Below are 27,336 nucleotides of genomic sequence, written 5' to 3'. Positions count from 1 at the left end.
CTCCAAGCTTCAAGCCACCTGGGACTCTGATACCATGTTGGAATGCACAGCGGAAATGAGACAAACTACTGTGAGAGAGAAAACGCAGAAGTGTAGGAGAGAGAGAAGGTGTATAAACTCTACCATGTATAGAAGATCCGATACAAAATGGTGTGGGGGGCAAGGCTGGTATTTATACCACCCTGGCCTGCTGGTCCGGCCAGCCTAAAACAGGGCGACAGCAGCAAGACTGCCCAAGACTAGAAAAAGGTCTAGTCGGCCAACACAAAAATGGGGCACACCTGGTTGGCCAGCACTACTACAGTCGACAGCAGAAAAGAACACCCCCCACAGCTAGAAAAAACAAGGAAAAATGGACAATGAGTAAAAATTGAGAAAACACCTATCCGGGCGAGCACACCCACAACAGATGCCTTTACTCCATATTAAGTAATATGGTACAGACAGGAGATGACTGTTAAAAGGATCATGGATGAATCAGCCAGCTCATATGGAGAGTATATATATGGTGGCCCTCCCCCCCATTTTTCATTATCGCTTTTGGTCGATTGGCAAGCACCCTTCAGCCCTCTGCCTATGGAGACCACTCCTCACCTACGGGCTGGTTGTATCCATCTTTTTCTTGAGGATTAGTGCATCAGCATTTTGTTGTTTCCTCTCATCCCTTACTTGGAGCTTCAACATCTTTGTCATTTGTCTACATCTTTCTGTTGTCCTCTGACACTTTAAACCTCCCATTGAGTCCTCTTTCACTGCATCTAGCAATGCGGAATCTGGTCGGATTGGTATAGAGGCTCCAATATTGGCTCTTTTTGTAGCCTCTTAAGAATGGTTTTGGGTTTTGTTCAAGGCCTTTGGGGCAGGCAGTGAGTTCCCCTCATTGGTTCTATGGTTGGCTTTGGAATGGGGTCAAGGATCTCCTCAAGCAGGGTCACTGGTTTGTACTCGCGACCAGTTGCTTAAGTATTAGCTCTAGCTCAGCCTACACTTTCCTTACAAGATCTTGGGCGTGTTTTGTTTGCTCTTTCTCCCACACAGTGTTGGGGTTCTCTTTGAGTTTCTTTGAAAGGTTTGCATAGTCAATGTGGTTTCTTCTCTTTGGAAGAGTTGGTTTGAATGGGAGATTACTTATTGTCTCCATGAGGGAGGCGGTTTAGGAGCTATTGTCTGAACCACTTTCAATGGTCGCGATGTTGTTGCTCTTGACAAGTGATCGTGTGTTGTGTTCCCGTGTGCTCTTCGAGGTTTTTATTATTTGGACCTCTAGTTCTGGTCCTTGAGCCTTTTCAGCCTTCAGGGGCTATTGCAGCCTTTTGGGCTTGTGGCTTAGGCTCTTGGGCTACTGGCTTCGAGGTTGAAGGTTGAGCTTTCTACTTCTTAGCTGCCTTGGATGTTTCCTTGGTAATTGCACTCATCGTGGTTTGGGCCTTGTGATGCCATTAAGGGGGACTATATGAATAAGTCGACCTTGTACACTTAACAAGTTAAGCCTCTTCGAAGTGGTTGATGCTTCGGCCACTCGGGTGATTGTCACTCTGTTGGGACAATCCTTGAAAGCGGCCACTCGAGTGATTGTCACTCTATTGGGACAATCCTTGAAAGCATGTTCGAATCCACACTTGTAACATGTGCCTTCCTCCGTATGAAATGACATTGAAGAGGTGGCCTACATGACGTGTTATTGAAGTCTCTCGCTCTTTGTTGCACCATAGCTTTTAACAGAGAGATATAGTCTGTGGCCTGGGGTTGCCCTAGATATCCATATGAATTATTGCTCAGATGGCTTATAGCTCTCCTATTCTGGACTCTCTGAGTCCGTTGACAATGTCACCGAGTACTGTTGTACTGGTGCAGTTGTAGGAGGAACTAGTTGGGGTGGTAATATTGGAGGTGGGTATGGCATTGGTGGTGGTCGATACATACCTCTCAGTATAGGGTTCTGATAAATGGGCACTCCATTATGCGCCAGTTGAGAAGTATTTGGTATGGGTGGTAGGGCTAGTGGTTGCTTTGGTTTCGGGAGCATAGGTTGTGGTGCCGGGTTTCCCTGGTACCAACAATGAGTTGTATTGTGGTTACCACGACATTGGCAATGAGCACAAAATTGTTCTTGTCTAGGCCTTAGCATAGGACACTCCATACTTGTATGATTTCGGCTATAAATTGCGCACCAAACCATATCTCTTTGTGGGAATAGGTGGTGTCCTGTGATAAATGGTTAGAGGAGCTCATTGCTAATGAAAAGATTCAGGCGGATCAAAAGATCGGCGATCGAGATTAAATGTGGGTCAGTGATCTGGATTTGTGCACTCCAGGGCTATGCAGGAACGAAGGACAGCATTTCTTCAGCTCTTGGAGCCTCGGACTTTTATTTTTCTGGAGGAGAGGATCGAATCAGTTGGTATCATAGGCCTCCAATGTGGATTTTTACCCCACCCCCTCATGTGTAACCTCCCTCCAAGAGCTGCCAGCCGTGGAGGGAGCCTTATTCAGACGTATAGCTCAGTAATCTCAGATGCTCGTTGCTTTACTGGTGGAAGGATCTTTCTTTTGGGGGTTTAACATGAGCATTGATTTACTCAATTCAAGCTCTTATCTAAATTTTTGGTTTAAGCTCAAGACGGGTTATTGTTAGCGAAGGGAGATTTTCCATTCTGAAATTATGCCTAGGTTAATAACTCTGTTTGTCTGATAAAAGGATGACAATGATGATGATTTTATCCAAATATTAAATCAAGGTTGTTGATATTTGTGTGATTTGCATCTTGCAGGTATGGCTTGCACCTCAAGTGTTCGAGCAACTTCCATGTGCAATGGATATTTTCTTTGAGGATGATCCTGAGCTGTTTGGTGAGGGTACCAAGGTGGCATGGGCTCGAACAACAGACTTCTCTCCCAACGCTAGCATTGGACAGTCTTTCAGTTATTGTATCGAAATGTTCGAGAAACATGGAAAGGCACTTGAGACTTTGATGAGTAAATTATCAGAGCTTAGAGAGCTTCCTACTGTGGAGAAAGATTTGTCAATAAAACATGGGATCTCTTATAGCACTTCAAACATGATCGTTCCCATACTGAGCTCACCTTATGTTGCGGGGCTCCCCTTCCAGCTGGTTTTCCTTCTAAACTCTCTTGTGCAACATGGATATCTAAGTGGGCCTACCCTTGGGCAGAAGTTCATTGAGTTGATTCAACCCTCTGAAAAGATGCCACTAGAGCATATCATACACTTGTTGGGTAAGTTGAAATTGAGAGAAGACACATGCTATACCCCTGAAAAATGGTTCAAGACACAAACCCAACGATTGTCTAAAGAAAAGCATCAGGTTAAATCAAGCAAAAGCTTGTCGAATGATGGTCTTGTGGAGATCCGGAGAGTTTATATAACTCCCTCAAGAGTCTATTTCTTGGGTCCAGAAGCTGTTGTGTCAAATCGTGTGACCCGGCATTTCATTGACAGCATTGACAATTTCCTACGAGTCTCTTTTGTAGAGGAGGATTTCGATAGCCTCTCTTCTAGTGTGCTCATGTTTCTGAAGAAATCAGGTCCATGGGGGTCATCATCATCTTGGCAGAAGCAGCATACAAAGGTGTATGAACGCATCATTTCTATTCTGAGGGATGGTATCAGTATAGGCAGCAAAAAGTTCGAATTTCTTGCATTTTCTTCAAGTCAGCTACGAGAAAACAGCGTCTGGATGTTCGCGTCGGATGGAAAAAACTCGGCAGATGACATCCGAGAATGGATGGGGAACTTTTTGAATATAAGAAATGTGGCAAAATGTGCAGCTAGAATGGGGCAATCTTTCAGCTCTTCAACGAAGTCATTGAATGTGTACCCAGATGAAGTTGAGGAGATCCCTGATATATTGAAATCTGGTTACTGCTTCTCAGACGGTATAGGAAAAATCTCCGAAAGGTTTGCCACAGAAGTGGCCAAAAAATGTAAGCTAAAGAGGCTGTACAGTGGAGTACCATCACTGTATCAGATACGGTATGGTGGCTACAAAGGAGTGGTAGCAGTTGATCCTCGTAGTACATACAAACTTTCTCTACGGGATAGCATGAACAAGTTCCCCTCTACACAAGTTGGCCTTGACATCATCAACTGGAGCCACTTAATACCAAGCTACCTTAATCGCCAAATCATCATTCTCCTCTCTACACTAGGTGTGAATGATGCCGTTTTTGAGAGAATGCAGCTGAAGGTGATGCAACGGTTGGATCAGATGTTAGATGATGGGGAGGTCGCTCTTGATATTTTGCAGACTTTCTGTGGAGGTGACACTCACAGGGTTATGATGGAGATGATCTCAGCAGGTTACGGGCCGGGTCTCGAGCCTTTCTTGAAGAGGATGTTGTATGCTTTTAAAGTGGTGCAGCTCATGCATCTTCGCAAGAAGACACGCATATTTGTTCCTAAAGGTCGGCTTTTGATGGGCTGTCTAGATGAGACAGCAACTCTGCGCTATGGGGAAGTGTTTGTGAGTGTTTTACCGACACCAGGGACCCCACATAAGATTTTCAGTGATGGACTCAATCCAGTGGCTGTCCGTGTAGTGAATGGGACAACTCAAAATGTTTGCATTGTGGAGGGCAAGATAATCGTGGCAAAGAATCCTTGTGTCCATCCTGGTGATGTTCGTGTACTGACTGCAGTCGATGTTCCAGCTCTGCACCATCTTGTGGATTGCATTGCTTTTCCACAGCAAGGTCCAAGGTGAGACTCTTATGGATATGATACCAAGTTGTGCAATTAAGGATCGTTAAGCTGTGTGATATCTAGTGGTTTAAGCAAGTAAAGTTGTGTGTGAGTGTAACTGAAGGGCAGCTGTAACACGGAAATCTTACCAATCATGAAAATTGATCAAACACATGAACATGCCAGACAAGAGAGAGATAGACAACTCTGCGCATTACACACTAGGGGCCAGAAGATGGGCTGACCACACCCTCTTCCCCCCCCCTCCTCTTTCCCCCCTTTATGGTTAGATTACCAAAAAGGAGTCTATTTCATTTACAACCTTGTGGGTGCCCAGGGATTCTCCATTGGCTAGCACTGAATCTTCCAGTACAAGATGAAAACAAAAGAAAAACATATGCTGAATTTGATGTCCCTTCTCAAAACAAGAGAGCTTTCCCAGCTTAGAGCACATGCAGGACAACCATGGACAGCCCATAGCATTCCCACATCAGCCCATGATAGCCCTGTAACTCCATCTTCCACCTGTCTGGCTCACAGAGCAAATCGACCAGCCTTGAGGGGCTGTTTTCAGAAGTCAACCAGCTCTCAGTAGCCATAGAAAGAGTCGATTAGCAATGGTTTACATGCCAGAGGGTAGCAGAACCAGCCTCCCACACAAATCGGCCAGCTTTTATCGTGCTCCAGATGCCCTGACTAGTAGCTTTTTGAGGGCTGTAAACAGCCGGCTAGCACCAGAATCACCTCTAAAAGTGGTCGATCCACTCCTTACACCTGGTTGATATCTGTCGTGGTGGATGGGGTAGAAGGCTCCAAATCTGGTCGACCAGCTCTCCCATGCACCAGGAAAACATGCGTATGCTCCACTTGAATTCTCCTCTAGTAATAGAGTTTGTCCACCAATAATAACTCAGGGGTGTGCTTTTTAGGTCTAGGATGGGGCGCCTACAAGCAGTTTGCTCAAATCAGGTCCGGTGCCTGTCTTTTGGTTGCCACATGTATTAAAAGCCTTACCAGTGTGTAACTTATAAGTTGTCCGGTCACTTATAAGTGAGTGTGGACTTGCACCCATAATTATTAGTATGTGAAATCATAAAGCTGTAAATTGGGTTTTTAGGGGCACTTCTTACTTGCAAAACACATGTTAACCACGTGTTAGTCCCTAACAGGTGTGCCCATACACGCCCACAGGCAGGGTGCCCAGGCGTCCCCAGTCCCATGGACAACACAAGCAGTAATCTTAGGCATTTCCAGGCAACAAATATAAAATCAAGGTCATGCACACACATGAGTGCAACTAGACTGGAAGAAACATCCATCTGCTTAGTTGTATCAAGTAGTGTTTAGGGCTTCATGATCCTTCCGGAATCTTCCCAAAACATAAATACAGAAGATCACCAGGATAGCTAGTCCCAGGATATCACATCATGTCAGGCTCCATGAGCCATATATGTACTATCATGTGAGGCTCCATGAGCCATACATGTACTGTCATGTCAAGCTCCATATGCCATACAAACACACCATGTCAGGCTCCACAAGCCATACATGTATGTCATGTCAGGCTCCATATGCCACACATGAACAATAGAAAATAGAAGCAATGAGGAATTTTGTGACATTCCCCTCGGCTTCTAAGTAGTTGACCGCAACTCAAAAGCTTCCGGATAGGCCTTAGAAGTTCCGGATATTCTTGAAAATAATCCTCGTTCATCCATTTTGCATCCAAAGCTGAATAGTTTTTAAATTTCACAAGATACCTGGGTACTAGCTTGCCACCTGTATGCTTATGCTCCTTATGAAAAACTATCTACTCAAGTTGTAGTACCTCCTCAGGCTCATCGAACTCTGGTGGATCTTCCAAAACTGGTTACATAGGAGATGGTCCCACTTTTGCAAGATTTGGAATGGACCATAATACCTGTTCGAAAGCTTTGAATTTCTTTACCTGGCCGCTTTCGAAGACGTGCTTTCTCGAACTTAAGTAACACCCGGGCATGTCATGATGTTTGAAGATCTGAGTCAAGAACAGCTTTGCCATGTGCTCTGGCTTGATTGTTTTCCTCACAAGAATAAAATGTGCTTGTTTGCTAAAGCGATCAATGATAGTCCATATAGCATCATTACCATGTACCAATCTCGGCAAATCCACAATGAAATCCATTGTCACGTGCACACCCAGAAGGTGTTCAAGTGACATGGCATATCAGAGCATTTATAAGCATTTAGCAAATAGCATTCAGGAACATCAAGTATTATTTAGGGCATTTATAGCATATATCTCAACATGTGTAGCATGTATGGGACTGTTTCAGCTCCTACATCAGCACATAAGGCATTCATAGCAATTTAGAGCACGCAACATCATGGTCATGGATTGTGGTCAGCAGCCTATAGGGTCCAGTCAACCAGCTGACAGCAGCATATAAATATTTATGAAGTCGTGTGGACACCAGTAAGCTGGCCGACTGCAGTACAATACCCGACCAACATCATAAAACAGTATAAATAGAAGTGCATCATAATCAGTAGGACATCTTCCTCTCTTCTCAGTGTTTCCTACCTAGGGAGCAAGGAGAGTCAGTAGATCAATATATTCAGCATTTAGACAATAGTAAGGATTTAGATCAGCCATCTTCCTACCTCCTACATAGAGGAAAGCTGGCATCCAAGGGTGGACCTCAACAGTGGAGAAAGGAACAGTCATTCACCATCAGCATTCAGCATCTCTCTTATTCTGAGAAGGATATTCAGCATAGATCTATTCATAGATCTCAGTTGTAACCATTGCATTTTAATATAGTTGCATTGCATTGCGTTGACACCATTGTCTCTCTCTTAAGCATCATTAAGTGAAGTTTATTATTAGGCTTTAGCCTAAGGTTGTTTTACTACGATCAATCTCTTGCATGTCACATTGGTATTAGAGGTAAGCAGCCTTAGTTCATGTTCATTCCATAAGTCATTTAGTAAGTCAGCATGTTAGTCGCCTCCGCTCAGTTAAATCCAGTTCTCAAGATCTTGTAGGCCATCCTTAGGGTTTTCCCCTTAGGCATGCATTAGTAACCCATCCATTTGCATTCTTGCACAGCATGTAGGGTTGCACAGGGCTTGCATCAGTATAGTAGTCATCCTAGTAGTCAATCTAGCATTTTGCATCTGCAAGGCATACAGGTTTTACCCATGAGTTTATGACATCCATCATCAAAGGAGTAGTTGGAGTTTTGGGCTTCAACTGGTAGAAGGGGGTTCTCTTCCACATAAGAAGATAAAAGTTTTCTCCAACATTGCCTCAGGAGGTTCAGGAACGATGGAGAGGGTGTGTGAAAGGATTCCACAGAGACAGGTCAGTGGTGACTCAGGTTTTCCGAGCAGATCTAGCAGCATTTGCCATGTAGTTCCCGCAGTGGAGAAGTCTTTGGCTCAAAGGATTCAACTCTTGTAGTCGACCTCAGTCCCCATAGGAGAAGAAGTGGGGCAGTGGTTTCAGTGGAGAAGGGTTAGTAGAGGAGTCGAAAGGTTGCCAGGTGTACCACCCAGCAATAGTTTAGCAGAGGGTATCTCAACATGTGTAGCATGTATGGGACTGTTTCAGCTTCTACATCAGCACATAAGGCATTCATATCAATTTAGAGCATGCAACATCATGGCCATGGACTGTGGTTAGCAGCCGACAAGGTCCAAGCAACCAGCTGAGAGCAGCATATAAATATTTATGAAGTTGTGTGGACACTAGTAAGTTGGCTGACTGCAGTACTGTACCCGACCAGCATCATAAAATAGTATAAATAGAAGCGCATCATAATCAGCAGGACATCTTCCTCTCTTCTCAGCGTTTCCTACCTAGGGAGCAACATATTCAGCATTCAGACAGTAGTAAGCATTCAGATCAGCCATCTTCCTACCTCCTACATAGAGGAAAGCCGGCATCCAAGGGTGGACCTCAACAATGGAGAAAGGAACAGTCATTCACCATCAGCATTCAGCATATCTCTCTCATTTTGAGAAGGATATTCAACATAAATCTATTCATAGATCTCACTTGTAACCATTGCATTTAATATAGTTGCATTGCATTGCATTGACACCATTGTCTCTCTCTTAAGCATCATTAAGTGAAGTTTAGTATTAGCCTAAGGTTGTTTTAGTATGATCAATCCCTCGCATGTCAGAACCATGGGAAAGTCAGAACCATGGCAATGCTTTCCCATGGTTCTTGTGGAATGGGTAAAGGCTGAACCAAACCAGGTGTCTTGTGCCTATCAAATTTGACTTTTTGACACACTAGGCACTCACGAACATAAGTTTCAATATCCTTGCGTAAAGCTGGTCAAAAGAAATATCTTTCCAAAGCCTGTGTAGTAGCCAAACTGCCACGATGGCCTACATACGGAGGAGCATGACACTCTTCCATAAATTTTTGGGACCATTCTTGGATCACACATGCGGTTTTGCATCATTAGAAAACCATCTCATGTCGGATAAGATAGGACAATAGTACCAGCATTCAAATCAGCCCAAATAAGCTGAAAATATGTGTCCAAAGAGTACATATCTCGTATCCCTGATAAGTCCTGATGATAGGTAGTAGTCACTGTATGCACTTGAGGCCAGCGTGAAAATATGTGTCCAAAGAGTACATATCTCGTATCCCTGATAAGTCGTGATGATAGGTAGTAGTCACTGTATGCACTTGAGGCCAGCGTGAAAAAGCATCCGCTACCAAATTCTTCTTGCCCGGATTATGCAAAATCTGAAAATGAAACATGGACAAGAAATTTGCCCACCTTAGATGCTTTTCTGAGAGTTTAGGCTTGTAGGCATATGCTCACTTATGGTAGTGCTATGTGTGAACAGGGCTTAACCAAGGGCACTTTTTCCCATGTGGTTTTTCCCCTTGGATATCAAGTGTGAAAGGACACTCTACATATAATATTTTGTACTTCTATATTATATGGATGTGACACACATGCAAGGGTTGACTTGCATTTTGTGGCTACCACACTTTTGGCTCTCTCTCTCTCTCTCTCTCTCTCTCTCTCTCTCTCATTTCTCTGTGTGAGCTTCTTCATCCTGCACCTAACCCTAATGTGCAGGTTTGTGTGTGTGAGTGTGTGAGTCCAACACCAATAATTGGTATCAGAGCTGGGGGCTTCCTATGGAGTTCTATCCCTCAAATCTGCAGCAAACTGTGAAATTCCGTCGCTTGCACAGTCTTTCCGTCGCCTGCGGATTTTTGCTGGCGCAGTCCGTCAGTCCATCGCCTGCGAAATTCCGTCGACGGAGCCAGTGGTCCGTCGTCGGGACCAATCCGTTCGTTGGCACCTTCCGTCCGGCTCTACTCCGCCAGATTTGGCCGCCACAGCCCCCCAAGACCGGCGGCTCTAGTGGATGCAGCACCACCGCCGCCCCTCCCGCACGGCGGCACTAGTGCAGCCAGGACTGCCGCCGCCCAACAGCGCCTCCCGTCCGTCGTTGCGCCATTCCGGCTGCCAGTGCTCCGTCCCCGTCCGCCGTCGCTGTGCCATTCCGGCCGCCACTGCTACGTCCCCGTCCGTCGCTGTGCCATTCCGGCCGCCACTGCTACGTCCCCGTCCGTCGCTGTACCATTCCGGCCGCCACTGCTCTGTCGCCCAGAGCTGGTGGCACTATTGGGGGGAGCTCCGCCGCAGCTCAGTTCACAGGCGGCGACGCCCAGCCCACCGGCGGTGCACGTCCACCTGCACATCCGTACTGCCCCTCCACGTGCAGGTACTTGTGTTCCAAGAAACTTAAGGATTCAAAAACAAAAGCTTTGCAGGCACTCTACTCCAGATTCAACAAGTTTTGGGGGACTGCCAAGAAAATTTGAAAATTGCAGTTGGTCCAGGGTTCACAGGCAATTTGGGGGATTTCTCAATTTGAGGCCAAATTGAAAAATTGGACATGTTGCTTTGCTTGCAATTTGGGGGTTTTCCAAATTGAGGTCGAAATCAGCAAATTGAGCCTCTTTAGTTGCAGAAATTTGGGGCTTTTGTGAAAATTGGCCAATTAACTGCACATTGAAGCGATTGGAGTGCATAAAAATTGGGGCTTTTAAGATTGGAGCATGTAATTGGGCATTACAGCTGTGATTTGTCACATATGTATACACATTGTGTGTAATTGGACAATTTGGTGCAGGTTTACACTTGCTTTAGTTTGCAGGAAAACATTTGCACAGGACACTTGGTTGCCTGGCAGTGCACATTGGTGCTTGGTTTGCTTGCAGGTATATTTTGTTGACATGGCTCAAAATGCTACAGATGTATTTGGTGTGCTCACCCAGGAGGACAAGTTGGATGGATCTAACTACTCCCTCTGGAGTTTCATGATCCGTAATTTGCTGGTAGCCAAAGGGCTTTGGGGCATCGTGTGTGGTGATGACACACGCCCACTTACCATATAGCCAGCCACGCCTCAAAGAGGAGGTGCTCAAAGAGCTCTTGAAGTAGAACGTGCTCCCACACAAGAGCATAAGAGATGGGACTCTAGGGATGCACAGGCCATGTCATTGATAGCTCTTTCAGTGAAAAGGACTATTATTCCGCACATTTGTTCTTGCAAGACATCCAAGCTTGCATGGGACACATTGGAAGCAATGTATCAGGTACGCAACGAGGCAAGAGTTGCCTACTTGAAGAGGCAATTGGATCTTCTTTCTATGGATGAGGGTGACTCCATGGCAGATCATCTCACCAAAGTGAAAGATTTGCAGGAACAATTGCTCAACATTGATGAGGTTATCCTAGACAGAGGTTATCCTAGACATTGATGAGGTTATCCTAGACAGACAGATGGTCACCAACACTCTTCATTCTTTACCACCTTCCTACTTGGGCTTTCATACCTCTCTCAAGCTCTCTATGAGAGGAGGTGGTGATCCCGTCACTTTTGAAGAGTTGGTGGGTTTACTCTTGTAGGAAGAGCAAACAAGAGCAAAGTTATCGAGCAACCGTGGTGGAGACAAGGCATTTACAACCAAGGATAAGGGTAAAGCAAAGAGCTTTAAGCATGGGGGACAACAGTCTAGCAAGGCTGGTCATGGACAACCCTCTTCTGGTGGTGAAAAGTTTGACAAAGGGGATGCAAACAAGCCCAAAAAGAAGGGCAAATGTCACAGGATAAGGGTAAAGCAAAGAGCTTTAAGCATGGGGGACAACAGTCTAGCAAGGTTGGTCATGGACAACCCTCTTCTAGTGGTGAAAAGTCTGACAAAGGGGATGCAAACAAGCCCAAAAAGAAGGGCAAATGTCACAACTGCCATAAGCCTGGGCACTACATCAGTGAATGTAGGAAGCGGATTGCAAAAGAGAAAAGAAAAGAAGCAGGCAATGCAGTAGCAGACTCTTTTGATGACAAAGCACAGCAATCAGCTAATGTAATTCAGGAAGAGTACACTTTTTTGGTCGCATGCACTAGTGACACATCAAGTGCTTCAGACAATGATATGTCTTGCATTGCATCTGATAGACAGGATGTATCATGGTATTTTGATAGTGGTGCTTTGAGCCACATCACTTCATGCAAAGATGTATTTCAGCACTTGGTGATGCTTCAAATGGCCGCACTGTATCATGTGCAGATCATACCACATATCCAGTAAAGGGAATTGGCAATGTCATACTTATTGTAGCCAATGGTGGCAATATATGTATGAAAGATGTATTGTATGATAAAGAAAAATCTGCTCTCCGTCTCAGCCATAAACGACCAAGGTTTAAAGGTTGAATCTGAAGATGGGAAGTGTTTGGTAAAAGACCCATCAAAGGGTTATGAAATAGTCACTTCTGGAACACGATACAAAGGCTTGTATAAGCTGGACAGCTATGACAAGCGTACTTATGATGCAAATACAGTGGCTGCCCACACTCTTGCTATGCATGATACAGAGCTATGGCATGCTCGTTTTGGGCATGTAAATTTTCGGAGTTTGATGCTTATGCAGAAGCATCATATGGTTGATAATATGCCGCCTCTTGAGTCTCCAACAAGACATGTATGTGAGGGGTGTATTTTGGGAAAGATGCAACGAAAACCATTCCCCAAAGATGGAGCTGTTAGAGCTGAAAGTAAATTACAGCTCATACATAGTGATGTATGTGGTCCAATGCGGACACTATCCATAGGGGGGCATCTTTACTTCGTCACATTCATTGATGACTACTCCAGGTTTGCTTGGGTTTACCCTTTGAAAGCGAAAGCAGAGGTGTTTACATGCTTTCGACACTTTGTAGCAATGGCTGAAAATATGTGTGGATGTAAAGTCCAACACTCCGCTCAGATAGAGGTGGAGAATACATGTCAAATGTATTCAAGGATTATATGCTTCAAAAGGGCATCAAACACCAATGTACTGTGCCTTATACACCGCAGCAGAATGGTGTAGCTGAAAGGAAAAATAGATCTCTCATGGAGATGGCAAGATGCATGGTGAAAGCACAAAAGTTGCCTCACAATTTTTGGATGGAAGCTATAATGTGTGCAACTCATGTGTTGAACAGGTCTCCAACAAGAAAACCATAACACCATTTGAGGCTTGGTATAGCCGAAAGCCAACAGTGGATTATATGTGTACATTTGGGTGTTTGGCGTATGCACATGTGCCAGAACAACTCCGAACAAAGCTAGATGACAAAGCAATGAAATGCATTTTTGTGGGCTACAGCAATGAGAGCAAAGGATACCGTCTTTATAATCCAAGATGGACTATTACCCATTGCAATTAGGGGGGATTCAGATCAGCCAGCCCCTACACAAGAAAATCCTCATGTAGAACATGTCGAACAGCCAGCCATTCAGCCCCCTTCTATGGAAGAAGTGGAAGATCTTGTCAGGGAAGAGCAAACAGCCATAGACACAGCGAAGTCAGTGCCAAGATGGTTGCTGAAAACTTTGCAAGAAAGCAAACTTGCAGCTACACTCACAGGTAGAACAAGGGCTAGTTCCAGCCATGCATTGAATATGCATTGTGGGGAGTCTGCATTAGCCATGGGTGGTCTCTTTGATTCAGGAGAGCCTTCTTCTTATGAAGAAGCACATGAGAATGAGCATTGGGTGCAAGCTATGCAAGCTGAAATCTCTTCTATCATGAAGAATAATACTTGGGATCTTGTGGAATTGCCTAAAGGCAAGCATGTCATTGGAACAAAGTGGGTGCACAAAGTCAAAAGGAAGTCTGATGGTACTATTGACAGGTACAAAGCAAGACTTGTGGCTTAAGGCTACTCCGAGAAAAAGGGAATAGATTATGAGGAGACTTTTGCTCCTACTTCGAGAATGACCACAATAAGATCAGTGATTGCATTGGCTGCGCATAAAGGATGGAAAGTGCATCAATTGGACATCAAAACTGCATTCTTAAATGGGGATTTACAGGAGGAAGTATATGTAAATCAGCCCATTGGTTTTGTAGTTCTTGGTGAGGAACATAAAGTATGCAGGTTACACAAAGCATTGTATGGGTTAAAGCAAGCTCCAAGAACTTGGTATGATAAAATACATACTCATCTAACCAGCCAAGGTTATGTGAATACTCCAGCTGAAAGTACATTGTATGTGAAGAAAACCGGTGCTGATATTCTCATAGTCATCTTGTATGTAGATGACATGCTCATTACAGGTACTAGCAAAGCACAAATTTCAGATTTGAAAGCTGATTTGAAAGCTGAATTTGATATGTCAGATTTGGGGCCTTTACACTACTATCTCGGCATACAGTTTATGCATACAGATGATGGCATTGTTATGCAGTAAACTAAGTACATAAAAAGTTTGCTAAAAAGGTTTCACATGGATGAATGTAAGCCCATTTCTACTCCAGTATTTCTTCTCTTTGTTGAGATCCAAACGATAGTGCCATGACATCCCAAGTATCACATTACATCCTGTAAGTGGTGCTAACAGGAAGTCTTCATGATCCAAATATCCTTGAATCTGTATGTGAAGCTTCCCGATGATGGGAGTGGCTTTGACTTCCTTACCCTCAAAGGCAGCATCTGCTTGACATTCCATGCCCAATTCCTCGGGCTTTAGCCCAAGAGCAGTAGCCATTTGAATGGATATAAAGTTATGTGTAGAGGCATTATCAAAAAGGAATAAAGCTATTTGATCTTTAATTTGCTCCAAGTCTTGCATAAAATTCTGCTCTTTGGCTTATGTACAGTATTACCCTGTACATCGGGTATAACATTCACACTTGGTTTTACATCTTGCACATTATTCCTTTTGGCATTCTAGGGGCATTGAGATTTCATGTGATCCTTGCTCCCACATAAGCACTTCCCCTCTTTCATGCAATAAAAAATGTGCTGTTTGGACAGCTTAGGATCATCCTTTTTACCCCTCGGCTTCTTTTTAGAGCCCTCTTTTGCATCCTTGGACTCATTGGGCATAAACTTAGGTGGTTTTCCACCCTTTTTTTGCTCATTTCCAGCTTTGAATTTTCCCTTGTATCACTTGTACTTCACTTATTCTCATTAATCTACTTTGAGTGTTGTGCTTCCATCTATCTCTTCTTGCTTGCTGCATCTATGTGTGTTTTGGTACATTGATCTCCACTCCAACAATTGGTACTTGAGCAAGTTCCTTGGCTCTCATCCCCTTGTTATCTTCTCCTCGAGTTGCTCTTTTGATTATCTCAGATTGAGCTATTCTCTTACGTGGATAAGGTATTCCATATAGTGTGTTGTTAACTATGTTAATAATTTTTTTTTGCGTCTTGGGACTCGTTCCATGCTGGAAGGTTTCTGCAAGCATCCTGGGGGAGTGTCAATTCGTACTATTTTGGGCTTTCTGCACAACTCTATACTCTGTAATTTTTCATACTCTTTCTACATCTCCAATTGTCATCAGTGATCTACTGGCAATGATTTTGGTTGCATTTAGTGGGCATTGATAGTACTTGTAGGTAGTTGGGATATTTGCATTCTATATCAGAGATTAGTTATTTGCAGGTAGAATGGAAGACACTGATGTATTTGGGATGCTTTTCGCTAAGGACAAGCTTGACGGGACCAACTACCCATTGTGGTCCTATATGATGCGCCATGTATTAATCACCAAAGGGCTTTGGAATGTTTTTATTGGCATTGAGGCATGTCGTGTCTCGCCGACACAAAAGCATAGTACGGGTACTTTGGATGGTGATACAAGTTCTAATGTAACTGTGGCATCTGTCTCTGCACCTCCCACGATAAAACAAGCTAGATGGGATGGCAAGGATGCATAGGCACATGCATTAGTAGTGGTACTTTTAGTGAAAAGAAGCATTATTTCTCATATTCGCTCATGTAAAATTGCAAAGCATGCTTGGAATGCACTTGTTGCACTTTACCAGGTGCGTAATGAGGCACAAGTGGCCTACTTGCGTAAGTAGTTAGAGTCTCAACATATGAATGAGGGGGATTGAATGGATGAGTACCTCACAAGGAGTAAAGATCTCAGGGAGCAGCTCGCATGTATTGATGAGACCTTCTTGGACACTTCTTTGGTATCTACTGTTTTCACAGTTCTGGCAGATTTATACTAGGGTTTTGCATCTATACTTTGGTTCATGATGAAGAGCAACCCCAATGTCCTTACTTTTAATGAGTTGGTTGCATGCTTTTGCAAGAAGAGTAATCTCGAAAAAATTGAACTAGTATGCATGTGAGAGATCAGGCATTTGTCGCCAGTCAAAAAAGTAAAGGCAAAAGCTTTTCTCATGGTGGTTATAAGCTAAAGGAAGAATAAGTCCAATTTTTTGGAAAGGATTCCGAGAAGGGGGGTGATAAACCTAAGAAGAAAGGCAAATGCAACTACTATCGGAAGCTAGGCCATTACAAAGATAAATGCAGAAAAAGGCTGGAGAAGGAGAAGAAGAAAGAGTCAGGCATGACTGTGGTTGATGCATCAACACCAAGTGTTGAAAAGAAGTCAGTGAACTATGCATAGGATGATTGGGCATTCATTGTGCACTGTAGTTATGAACCTTCCATCCATGATATATGCATGTCAATGCATAGTTACGAGGTGTTTCATGAAACGTGGTTTATAAACGTTTCAGAAATGTTTCATAAACGTTTCTTTCAAATCCCATACATTTCAAAAACGTTTTGTACAAAGAGGGAGAGTACAGGTCCCAAAATTTATATTTAAGTTTATAATATGTAAAAAATATGTTGCCTTCCCTGCAAAACAATATTAAACATTAACCATTTACACATTAAAACATGTTACAAGTTGAAACTAAAGAATCTGGGTGACCCAGTTACAATGGGCACCCAACCGACCAATCATCTTAAATAATTTGGCAACATCAAGAACAAGATGCGGATTCCATCATCAATAATGGCAACTGCTCAAAACTTTAGAAATAATATATAGAGCAGCCTATAGGCAAGAGTTACATAATCCACTGAGCACTCATAGTCCACTGTCCCAGGCATAGATGCATCAATGGCATGCAAAAACATAGTGCCCTTGCAAGAGGACACCAAAACATTATACACATTCCTCTTGCGTATATCTGACCACCTATCACATAACAATGTGCAACAATACTTGCTCCACGAGAGAGGCTCTTTCAGCGCCTGCAGTCTCTTGGCATACCAGCAGATATGACATGGGGCATCTATACATTATATGAGCAGGTTTTTGGGCGAGTCAGATGCCCAGGAGGTATGTCCGACATTATTGCTAGCACCATTGGTGTGAAGCAAGGATGCCCACTTTCCCCCACGCTATTTGGGTTATACATTGATGAGGTGGCTGACTTCATTACACGGGGAGGCGGAGATGGAGTTGATTTAGCATGTACCTCAGTACATATTATGCTTTATGCTGATGATATTGTATTAGTGTCTGAGTCTCCAAGAGGTCTACAGCAGCATGTAGATGCACTCGATGATTTTTGCTCATAGAGGGGTGTTACTGTGAACCTTGGGAAAACCAAGGTTATGGTCTTTCATACATCGAGACAGGGCAGGAGTCAGCTGACATTCACTCTCGCAGGACGCGAGGTGGAGGTGGTGACATCATACGTGTACCTAGGGGTTACCTTCTTTGCAGCAGCCACGCGCTTCACCATGGGTTCAGCAGCCAGAGCTAGATTGACACGGGGATATGCAGCATTGGCTGTGCTAGAGAGACAGTGCCACCAGGCGCATTTTCAGGAGCCTCGGACGAAGGGGTGGCTATTTGACACATTAGTCACACTGGCACTGATGTATGGAGCACCGGTATGGGCGCTAGGCCTTGCTACCCATTGGTGGACACAGATAGAGAGACCACAGGTCCTCATGACACGCAGCAAACCGTTAGTACCTCATGACATTATCCGAGCAGAGTTTGCTACGCCTCCTATGATGGTAGAGACCATATTCTAGACTATATTCTTGCTAGACAGATTCAGAGAGATGCCACAGGACAGATTGTCATACAGAGTTTTTGAGGCATCTAGACAGCTGGCTGAGGCAGGAGACAGAGGATCATGGTATGCACAGGTCACACATTGGTTCTCACAGCATGGCCTAGACATGGATCATCTACCACCATTCCAGTATGACAGGGATGCACCACATATCCGTCTCTCTCATAGTGAGAGGAACAGAGTATTGAGACAGGACCTATGGCAGCTCTATACACGAGAGACATGGATATCGCCTACACAGCCTCTTCCACCGAAGATGCTATACTACAGAGATCACTTCATGAGTATCACTGATGATGGAGAGGCCTAGATACATGGAGGGCTTTTTACCACACGGCTCCCGAGTGGCTATTGGTTAGCTTAGAGTTTCATCACATCGATTGGAGATCGAGGCTGGCAGAGCAGCACGGATCCCCCGAGAGGAGAGGGTATGCAGATTGTGCAGAGAGGAGGTGGAGAGTGAGGAGCATTATGTATGCAGATGCAGAGCATATACAGCCATCAGAGAGAGATATCCCATTTTGTTCAGAGAGCCACATTCCCTACGCCAGATCTTTGAGGCAGCAGACCAGCGCATACTCGGGAGATTCATTCTAGACATACAGCGTCACAGAGAGACATCATTACAAGCTCAGACAGCTCCAGTGGGGGGACGACAGACATAGATTACTACATTTTTTCAGAGATCCATCCCACTCCCAGCCCCTACACAGCAGGGAATTACTCTCTAGAGAGCAGAGACACTCAGAGCCCGCAAGAGATAGAGGACACCTGGCTTTCGGACACCATGCCTATACCAGAGAGAGATGACAGAGATCAGAGCTCAGTTTCACAGAGAGGGTGCGGAGCGACTGGCTCGCTTCAGAGCAAACCCAGGCATGTTCTTCAGGGAGCTGTGGACACCCCCTTCATTGATGTATACCATTTTATATCCCCAGTATGGTACAGGATGGAGCTAGCTAGGTTGCATATCATGATTGTATTCCATGCATATAGCTTTGCATTCTCCTAGTAGTAGAGCTCCATCCCCTCCCCCACTCATTGTACTTATTGCACACCCAGATTCAGCTTTTTAGTTCAGTACTTTTTCATTTTGTTGGGATGACAGAGGATACCCCACACAGGTACACTGAATTGTCTCATAGGCTGAGTTCGGTCTTTTGGAAGACGTTAATAAAATCTTTCTTTCTTTCTTTCTTTCTCCCTCTCTCACACACACTCTCTCTCTTCCTCCCTCAAGGCCTCTCTCTAGAGTCTAGACACACACACACTCTCTCTCTCTCCCTCTCTCATACACACACATTCTCTCTCTCATAATCCATCATGCCTAAGCCGGCCAATCCCGCATGGGATCGTTTCACCATAGTGCTTGGACTCTCCACCGCCGGTTCAGGAGGGAAGCGTTGGAAATGCCGGTATTGCGGCTTCGAAGGGAATAGCACCATCACCTGAGTGCTTCGTCACATGGCAAAGTTGGGAGGAGGTGGAATCTCCGGATGTTAATCCATTCCACAAGCCATTGCCGATGAGGTGATTAGGGAGAACTCTCATTTGCAAGTGGATAACACAAGGTCAAGCCCACCTCTGTGACAACAAGAGCTCGAGGAAGAGAGACTCATGCCCTCTTCAGCATGTGGAAGCTCAAGTGTCAATATTGGGGAAGGATCGGGGTCAAGCTCCCAATCAAAGCGACCACGACATCCCTTTGATGATGCTGGTGCTAGAGGGCTTGTACAACCCACTTTACAAGCCACTCAAAACACGAAGGCCTATGTAAAAGAGCGGCAACGAGTGGCGGAGATTGAGATTGCACGCACCATCATTGAGTGCAATCTCTCTTTTCATGTCCTTCAAACCCCGCAATGGAAGAGGATGGTCAAGGCCATTGCTGGCGTCGGTTCATGCGATGGATGGACGGGAGTGAGCTACGTTGACATGAGGACGAGAAGCTCACCGAGGAGAACGAGAGGATTGCCTAATTCGTTTGCCTATTCGTTTGGGATGGGCCAAGCATGGATGTAGCATCCACTCCGATGGATGGAGTGATCGGAAGAGGAGAAGCATCATCAACATCCTCCTGTCTTGCCCTCTTGGCATGTATTTCCTACGAGGAGTGGATGCCGGGAAAGCCGGTAGAAAGACAAGTGGGAGTTCCATGTTCCAACACATCCGCCAAGCAATCATCGAGGTAAATTATTCTTTGTACATACTATAAGTCTACATGTTTATGTAACATAGTACATGTCACATAGATGATAGTACTAATTACATGAGCACTTTGGGTTGTAGGTTGGCCATGCAAATGTGGTGCAAGTCATCACTGACAATGCATCCAATTGCCGTGCAATGGGTCGCATGGTGGAGGAGGAGTTCCCAACAATTGTTTGGACTCCATGCACATCCCATTGCATTGACTTGCTCATGGAAGATATCGGCAAGTTGCCTTGGGTCAAGGACATTTTGGCCCAAGCAACCACCATTGTGACCTTCTTCACTAAGAAGGTGAAACCCTTGGCCATCTTCCGTGTTCATTCGCGATTGGAGCTCGTGAAGCCCTCCAAAACAAGGTTTGCCTACATGTGGATTGTTTTGGAGAGACTACATGCCGTTCGTAGTGAGCGTCAACGCATGGTGGTGTCCCAAGAGTGGGAAGAATGGGATGATCATCTAAGTCCCGAGGCTTATACGGTGCAACGTAAGTGCTTGGATCCTTCTTTTTGGGATGATGCACGGGCCGTCGTAGTTGCGATGACTCCATTGTATCGAGTACTTTGCATGTCAGACATGGAGGGATCCACTTTGGGCCTTCTCACACATTTCATGAGAAATGCAATTGAGGAGCTTCAAGCTTGCACGACACTTGATGCAAGAAGGTTAGTAAGTTATTCCTCCCTCATGTACTCTCTTTTTAAAAAAAAAAAAAAATTCCGGGAGAGAGATCCTACTAATAGTTAACATTACAACTCGCTCAACGTCCCAACCACGCTGGTGTTGTGAGCTACAAAATCATCTACACGGCCCTCTGAAGAGGGCGACGAGCACACTCGACCACAGAGAGCGGAGGGGCTACACTGGAGTCCTCCCGGGAAAGGCGGCCAGAACACGATCGACGCCGAAAGGGAAGCTTATGGAGAGCGCGGATGAGAGGTGCCACCGAGGGGTCCAAGCAAGGTTTGAACCCAAGACCTTTCGGTCCTAGGCAAACACTTTACCACTTGGACTATCACCTCTTTGGCCTCCCTCATGTACTCTTGTGTACATAGTACTTGTAAGTTTGATTTTAAATTTTTCTATGTATAATGTGGCATATGCTTTAATAGGCTTGATGAGATCAAGACCATTGTGGATAGGAGGTGGCAATGGATGTGTAGGCCTATTCATGGTATGGCCGCATTCCTTCATCCTCTTTACAAAACAAGGGAACTCTTCTCGGATCAAGAGATCCAGTCCAATGCAGACGTCTATATATGCGTCATGTGCTTGATGATGAAGTACAAATCAAGATGGACGAGGAGCTCATTGCCTACAACAACTTGACCGGGCAATCGTACACTCGTCCTACTTCTAGAAGAAGAGAGGTGATGGTGAAGCCACTCTCATGGTGGGAGACGTATGGCTATTCCACCCCATCTCTATAAGCTTTTGCCATGAGGATCCTTGCCCAGGTGACGGTCATTTGCCATTGCCTCTTCTAATTCTATTTACTCATATTATTAAAATTTAAATTTTTTATTTTTTGCTCTTAGGATTGCTCTGCGGGTGCATGCGAGAGGAATTGGAGTGCATACTCTCTCGTGCACATGAAGATTAGGAACAAGCTTAGCACATCCCGTTAGAGCGCCTCGTATATTGCCGCGCTAACTTGCGGATGGTGCGAAATCTTCAAGAGCTTCACATCCTGAAGCAAGTAGAAATTAAATGGTGATATTATCTAGACTCGTCACGACTCACTCTACAGTCTAGACTCTACCATCTAAGGTCTTGAAAGTTGACTTTGGTCTCTCTCTCTCTCTCTCTCTCTCTCTCTCTCACTCTCTCATAATCTATCTATCTATCACTATCTATGTGATATATATATATATATATCTATCATGATTCATTGTGTATGTATGTATGTATGTATGTATATATATAAGAGACACCTCTAACGTCTCGAAAAAATACGAGTCTTTCGAGGTGCGTACTATACCCGCCTCGTACCAAACGTCTCTGACACCTCTAACAACCTTGCTCTTGACTCTCTATCTCCCATGTGTGATCCTTGGATGCTTGACCCTAACCTTAACCCTTAAGATTAGTCCTAATCCATGCTCCACTAGAGCTTGTTCCCATGCTCCCATGCTCACGAGCCTAATGTGGGTTAGCCTCCTAGTATATGCACTCGTAATGTGCATATAACATACTTTCCCTCTCTCAAAACATTGCACTCTTGCAATGAAAAAAAGGAGAACTGCACTAAACAATATCAACCGACTCCCAAGTCGAATCCTCTATTTCCCTATCTTTCCACCTAATTTTAACCTCAGGAATTAGTCAACTACAAAGTTTCCTTTCCCTGAATTCAAGTATCTTATCAGGTTCATGTGGGACATAGGATAATTCTTCGACTTTAACGAGTTCTTGAGGAGTAACTGTGTTATCCTCACCTCCCAGTTTTCCTTTCAATCTATTGATATGAAAGACTTGATGAACTCTAACATGTGGAGGTAGTTTAAGTTCATACGTAATCGTGCCAATCCGATGTATAAATCGAAATGGACCACGATATCTAGGAGATAAATTCGAGCATTTTCCTATTGACAAAGTTTGAGAATCTTTAGGAACTTTTAAATAAACCAAGGCTCTTGGTTCAAAAGACCGAGGTAAGCGTTCCCTATCAGCATAAAACCGTGTCCTATCTTGAGCACTCTTGATAGAATCCTGAGCTTCGGTCAGCATTTCCTACATATCACGCAAGAAATCCCTCGATGCATCAAGCTCGATGTCCTTAAGACCGACATCAATAGGTGCCTTGGATTGATATCCATACATAAGCATGAACGGACTAAAACCAATAGCCGTATGTTTAAAACTGTTATAGGCAAACTCCATCATTGGAAGATATTTTTTCCAATTTGATGCTTTTCCAGAGATATATGCACGAAGCATATTCTCTACAATATGATTCATACGCTCTATTTGCCCATCAGACTGCGGATGATCAAAGGAATTCATACTCAAAGTAATTTCCTTGTTGGTAAACCATTCGGAATAAAGTAGGAAAACATGGCATTATAAGAGCAGGAACCAGGTATCCATCGGCGGTCCGATAAACTCCTATCTGCTCATGGAATTATCGGCGTCTCGAGTTACCCATATCAACATAGAGAGTCATCAATGTCTCGATGAGTCACATATGTCTATCCGTAAGCCATCAGGTTGATTATATAAATCACCTAAAATACGGAACTAAAGAAAGAAATGCCAACAAAGGAAAAATCCAAATTTCCTTAATCCAAACACAACAAGATAAACTCGTTGAACTTTGAAGAAAGAGATTTCAACAAGTGAAAATGCCGACGAGATTACACTCATTAATACATGTAGGCTATATATAAAAGAAGTTTATCTAGAGAATGCCCACACAAGACTTTTCTAATTTTATAAGGCCTCAAAATATAATAATTTTGAATTCTTCTCCATTCCTTCTCACTTTTTCCACCCCCTCCTTCTCTCTGTTAAATGAGAGAAGATTAAGCTTTAATTATTTTTTAATCATAATTAAATCCTAATTATGATTAACATTAATAAAAAATGAGCTTTTTAAGAGGTGTTTATACACGCGGGAGGAAAATAGAAGGAAAATTCAGAATTGAGAGGAGAAGAGATTTCCACGCACACGGGAGAGCATTTAATGCATCAATTGGCTTTCCTACACTGCATTTTAGCAAAAAATTTACAGAAAATGGATAGCATATCCGCGGAAAACCCGCAAAAATTGGTTAAAAATACATTTTTAACCATAAAAATGCTTAAATAAAAAATTAGAAAAAATTCCTATAAATTATAGAAATTCAGGGAATCCATTCTACCAAAAATATCCGCAGTAAAATATGCGGTATTTTGGTAAAAATTTTCATTAATGCTTATTTTAAACCATAAAAAATAAAAAAAATGATATTAAACTCACAAAATTTTCCCACAACGTTGATTTTTCCATTGAATAGAAGAAACACGCATTCCAACCGCCATATCGACGATCCACGTGCAAAATCATCTAAACAAATCAACAAAATAATATTTTTATTTAGTAAATATTAAAATTTACTTCAAAAAATACCAAAAATTACAATTAAAAAAAAATCAACAACAATTAACTAGAGATTGCTCTGATACCACTATTAAAACCCTAAGATCTCTCTAGATAATTGTTATGCATAAACATGCATAAATCAAGCATAAACTCATCCACCCGACCATCCCCGAGCCCAAGGGATTTACACATGAATTATAATGAAATACATCATACCTTTACCTTGATGTCCCATATCATCAAGAGGTATAACTCCAATCCAATAGTATGTAGCCATAGTGTGAAATGGAAGGTGAGTAGTTATGATCCTCTACACAAGAGAACATAACATAACCTAGCCTCAAGATAACATCAAGAGACCATAGCCTAAGCCCCCCTTGAGTGTGCCCCATGCCCCTATTATATAGGAGGGCCCTCAAGTGACTCTTGACTCTCCATCTCCCATGTGTGACCCTTGGATGCCTGAACCTAACCTTAACCCTTAAGGTTAGTCCTAACCCATGCTCGACTAGAGCTTATTCCCATTCTCCCATGCTCACAAGCCTAATGTGGGTTAGCCTCCTAGTATATGCACTCATAATGTGCATATAACACTTATGAAGCTTGGAATGGCAGAAAGCCCTTTGTGGTGTTAGAATTGTGCATCTCAGTGTTATATGGACATTTAGGTATTTTCCTCTTGTGTAGTGACTCGTGAGCTGGTCGGCCTATTTTAGGGCAGTCGGTTGGGTCATATCCTCACTATATAAGGCTGGTCCTCTTTGCTCACTTTAACAGTTCAATCCCAAGTACATGTTCAACACTTCTTGCTGGCTAATTGCCATTGTAAAGCTGTCATGCTATTATAAAAGGTGATCTTGTCCGCAAGCTCTCTCTTGTTTTGTTTATGTTTCTGCCTGTGCAATTCTCCAACACGTACCTCTATCGAACTTAATTTTCCCAAAATAAAAAGTCCTGTACCGATACCGGTTTTTCGTACCTTCGTCTCGTTTTGTACCTATGTACCTGACAACTATGATTCAGGGTTTGGGTGGACTGCAGTGCTTGAGGAGGCACGGGATCCTCAGAGAGGAGCTTCACAGAGCTGTAGTCGGAGGACCTATTGACATACTCTTCCTCCAGGAGCACCATCTCTTTGAGGGTCCAACCCATAGACGCGAGAAGATTCTCCAGGGTAGAAGCTACACCTTTTGGTCCCGCGCCTTCGGCCCCTCCAGGATCCACGACATTGGCAGTCCCAGGGCCTCCCTTAGTTTCTTTTCAACTTCTGGAAGGGGCTATGGGATAGTTTTCAGCCAGGGAAGATTACAGTGTTTCTATGGCAAGTAGCCCATTAGAGCTTAGCAGTTGGCTCTTGGTTGGCCTTCAAAGGTAGATCTGTAGTTTGCTTCAGGTGTGGCCATCCACATGAGTCCCAACATCATTGCCTTTGGGATTGCCCGAAGGCTCAACTGGTTTGGCAGAGGATTCTCCACATCTTCACTATGGACTGGGCTCCCCGTACAGTTACTTGGGGCACAGTGGCTTGGGCCACAGAGCTTGAGACTGTCATGGCATATGAGGAGGATAGTGGGGGACTGGCATTGCATGTTGCTCATCATCAGATCACGACAGTTCCAGTTCTGGTCCCATCTATAGTTCACTGGACTCGAGGTTCTTGTCAGTGATGGGAGATTTGCAGCAATATTTCTGCATAGCGTATATGTCCAGCTTGTTGCAGTGAGGACACCTGCACTCAACCTGCGGAGTCCATCCGAAGCATATGGCTCGACATCATTCACACTCTTCATGGACATTGGGAGAAACTCCAGGGTTGCTCTGATCGCATGTGGGAGTGCCGTGCGGGCTTCCTGGGGACTTGGGGGGATGACCCGTTTCTCACTATGAGTAGTGGTGAGCCCATTTGGCATTATAGAATGCCAGTTTGGTTGGTCCCTCCCCCTTGTATGATCTAGCCCCCTCCCACTAGAGGGGCCAGCTTAAGGAGGAGAGCACCACTCCCCCTTTTTTCATTTTGATTATTGTTTCCTTTACAGAGATATATTTGGCCCGTGTGGATTTTTTTTTTGGTAACTAATAGAAGGATCTCCTTTCCGAAAAAAGAGAGAGATAAAAAGCAAATTTAATCTCAATACTAACATAAGAATTACTTAAAAAAGGTTAAATTGACATTGAGAGAGAGGTTGTTGGAGCCCCCCCCCCCCCCACTTCGCGCTACCCCACCTCCCTCTTCCTATGCTTTTTTGCCAGCTATTGTCCTCACCCTCCCTCCCCTTTCTTGCACACTACCCCTTTGTTTGCCCTTTGCGCGCTTCCTGCCCTTGTATCATATGGCTCAGATTTGATATTCCCAACTCATAGCTCTAGTCTTTGTTTGCTTTTGTACCATGCGGAGATTACATGGTCACTACTGTATCACTTTTGGTCTTAGAGACCCATTGGATCTTTTGCAAATGTTTAATATAACTTTCTTTCTTTATTTCTTCCACCCACCCCAATTCTTCCCCTTGTTGCCCGCCAGCCCTTTCGCCCGTCCTTGGTTTCTTCGTGATTGACATCAAATCAGCTACATGTTTGCCAATCTAACTCATTCATCTTCTGTACTTATCTTTGATTAATGTTCCGTCTCCCCAAGCCCTATCCTCTTCGCCCCTTCGTCAGGTGTTTTCAGCTTTCGGGCAGGTCCTTTCTTTTGGCAAATATCGACATCTTTTGGTCTTCTTACCTCCAAGAGGACTCCATGCAGCCACTTCGTCATCCCCGATTGAGGCTGCCATTCCTTGCCCTTCCTTCTTAGAAGCAGACCTCCAGCTCCTCGCTTTGATAGTCGCATCCTTGGAGGCCTCCACCTTGGTTTGCAAGATTGTGTGTTGCCTACGAGCATGTGGATAGCTTAGAGACCTTTTGCAGGCA

At 44.1% G+C, this 27,336-nt stretch overlaps 1 pseudogene across 1 annotated transcript in view; it reads left to right on the top strand.

Annotated features, from left to right (window-relative positions):
• The first annotated feature begins 2,198 nt into the window (after positions 1 to 2,198).
• The window catches only part of LOC147607690 (putative RNA-dependent RNA polymerase 1), a 41,129-nt pseudogene continuing 15,991 nt past the window's right edge, over positions 2,199 to 27,336 (top strand). The window contains exons 1-2 of the transcript XR_015264675.1: positions 2,199 to 2,505; positions 2,772 to 4,720. The product of XR_015264675.1 is annotated as a putative RNA-dependent RNA polymerase 1 (transcript). The remainder of the gene's footprint in view (positions 2,506 to 2,771; positions 4,721 to 27,336) is intronic.

The sequence above is a fragment of the Cibotium barometz genome, chromosome 55 (assembly GCF_041138505.1).
Source record: "Cibotium barometz isolate CiBa-2024 chromosome 55, ASM4113850v1, whole genome shotgun sequence".
NCBI lineage: Eukaryota > Viridiplantae > Streptophyta > Polypodiopsida > Cyatheales > Cibotiaceae > Cibotium > Cibotium barometz.
Note: the sequence above shows the minus strand (reverse complement) of the source record. Positions and strands in the feature narration are given on the sequence as shown.